The sequence below is a fragment of the Carica papaya genome, chromosome 1 (genome assembly GCF_054855325.1).
Source record: "Carica papaya isolate Zhongbai chromosome 1, ASM5485532v1, whole genome shotgun sequence".
NCBI lineage: Eukaryota > Viridiplantae > Streptophyta > Magnoliopsida > Brassicales > Caricaceae > Carica > Carica papaya.
The window spans coordinates 18,431,105-18,434,079 of record NC_142309.1 but is presented as its reverse complement, the minus strand read 5'-3'; the positions used below and the strand labels follow the sequence as shown (position 1 = coordinate 18,434,079).

The following is a 2,975-nucleotide window of genomic DNA, read 5'->3' as shown; positions in this document are numbered from 1 at the left end:
GTAAACATATCTATATATTTGGGAATATATCCCAAGTAGGGATAATATCTTCATTAAATGTTAAGTATGTAAACAAGGAAGATTTTATATTAGGACCAAACAATATTAAATAGAAATTTTCAATCAAATGGATCAAAGAAATTGGATTTTGTTTAAGCAGGCTCAAGTTGAAGTGTTATACAAATAAAATAATTGTAAGTCACCTTTTGAAAGTACTCAACATGAATTATATGAATTTCAAGTTTAATTGAATATCACGTGCAATCGAATTAAAACTTTTTTGTTATAAAGGTTAATCGATTGTCATAATTAAATTTAATTATTTAAAACTTTGAATTTTAAATGTGATCCAATTGATAGTTATAATTTGCAACTTAGATCCATCCTTAATGCTTATAAATAAATTAAAATTATCCATTGTACTAATGATCAATTAATTTTATAAAGAATTCATCATAGTTTTTAAATTTTAATATATAATATAATACATTTTTATATTTTTTATTACTTTAACATAAATAATCTAAGGATTTTTATCATTGCAATTTGATTCATTGTGTCTCGTAACAAGAAACAAATAAATAAAATTAAAAGTAGCTCTCTTACCTTCTCAATCCCAAATTAATATCGAGAATATATATGCATATATATAATATAAAAAATGTAAAATTTTCAAGAAGGTTCAATTTTCATATATATCCATCTAGCTTTGTATCTATAAATGTTAAAACAATGATGATTTTGCAAATTGTATAAAGTACAGCTAAAATTTAACTTTAATTGTCTAAATTTTTCCTACTGTATATTTCAATAAAGAGAAGATTCTCAAGCAACCCTAAAGATGTAAGTTATTAATATAGGAAAATATGTATAGGATGTCTACCTAAAATTTATTAATCACAACCTTGATTTAAATCTCCTATAAATATCACTCATTTCCCCCCTCTTTCAATACAATTATTTCTCTCCATTAATCTCTCTTTTAATTTCTCTCTGCACATATTCAATACTTGTAACTATGGCGAGAAAGAGTAAGGGACGACAAAAGGTTGAGATGGTGAAGATGAATAATGAAAGCAATCTCCAAGTCACTTTCTCCAAACCTCGAGCTGGACTTTTCAAGAAGGCAAGTGATTTGAGCACTCTATGTGGGGCTGAGATTGCTATTATCGTCTTCTCACCTGGTCAAAAGGTCTTTTCTTTTGGTCATCCTTGTGTCAAGACTGTGTTGGAACGTTTTGTTAGTGGTAATCCACCACAAGCTACTTCTGGAACCATGAAACTCATTGAGGCTCATCGGAACGCTAGCGTCCGTAAGCTCAACATGCAACTCACTCAGGTTATTTTAATTTCTTTCCTTTCTAATAAAACGTTTTCAATATAAATAATATATATTAATTCTACTACATGTACAGGTTCTGAACCAACTCGAAATCGGGAAGAAACGAGGCGAGGAGCTTAACCATATGAAAAAGACAAATGAGAATCAATGTTGATGGATGGCTCCCAAGGAAGATATGAGCTTAACACACTTCAACAATTGAAGGCCTCTCTCGATGAGATGAAGAAGAATGTGGCTAAGCATGCTGAGAAGATTGTGATTCGTACCCCAAATAATCATCATCCTCATCCTCATCTTCCTCATCCTCATCCTCATCATCATCATCCTAACCATCATTTTTTCTGGGAAGTTCTTCCTGTGGAACAGGTCTTCCTTTTGATACAAAGCCTGCTGGATTCAGTTCTAACATTGTTCCATTCAACAATCCAAACATGATGCCTCCAAAGTATCATTGATTTGGCCAAGGATTCTTCTAAGTGAACTTTTTTTATTTATGTAAAACAAATTTTTAATTTTTCCAACACAGTAAATGCCTCAGGATTAGTCTTTAGATAATATTTGGTTTTAGAATTTTAGCTTCTAATATGAGTAAGGGTTTGTTCTAGAAAATAAGAGGCATCTTATTTTATGTTATTTGTTCAAGTATTTTGTAATCGTTCAATGATATTGCATCTAGTTCTTAATATAAATTTTCTTCCTTCAAACCCTTAGCGCTTGATTATATATATATATGTATATATCTCAAACATTCTACTGCGCTTTTTTTTTGTCATGCGTTGTGACACTATCAACTGCTACCTATATAATGCATTATGCAAATACGGATACAAGTGCACGTTATCTTAAAATATATATGCGTACTTAATAAATTTACTATGCAACGTGTTATATTTTATATCAAAAATATGATATTTCAGTATATTATAAATAACCGAGTGTTGTTAATATAATATCTCATATTGAAAAAATTAATTAAAAACATTAAAACAATGTTCTATATTTACAAAAATTTTATAAAATATATTGTGCTTTTTCATCAGCATAACTATTACTTATGACAGACACTGGTGAGGAACCCCGATCTCTTTTGGGTTTGAGTTTTTTCCAAAAAAAAAAAAAAACTACCCTCGAAGACAGATTCCTTCAAGAAAATATGAATTCCAACTGAGAATATTCGATTAAAAACATGAGTACCTAAATCCTTTCATTTTGTTGTAAATTTATTGGGAAGAATGACGAGATTAATGAAAAAGCAAACATAAAAATTTAGTTAGATAATCCTAGAATTTTGACTAAAATATCTCTCATGGAAACACATTTAAGTCCCTATGGATTCAAATAGAGTATAACTAATTTTGAATCAATGTAGAGAAGATTAGAGAAGATGAGCAATCATCGAAAGCGTCAAGAAAGATAATGTACTATGAAAGACAACTCACCATGTTGAAGAATTGAGCCAAATCGGAATAGTTCTATAGAGAAGCTTCATCAAAACCTATTAAATATAAGGTTGTAAATATGAAAATGGTTTTTAAAATAATTAGTAGGGTGGTAATTGTATGATATTCTGTACTTATGAGATTTTCTTCTTTAAATTTTAATTTCTTTTATATATAACTTATTAAACTTCATG

The 2,975-nt window shown here is 29.0% G+C and overlaps 1 pseudogene; it reads left to right on the top strand.

The window, feature by feature from the left end:
* Window positions 1-1,018: 1,018 nt before the first annotated feature.
* LOC148270394 (agamous-like MADS-box protein AGL62 pseudogene) lies at window positions 1,019-1,797 on the top strand (annotated as a pseudogene).
* Window positions 1,798-2,975: the final 1,178 nt, after the last annotated feature.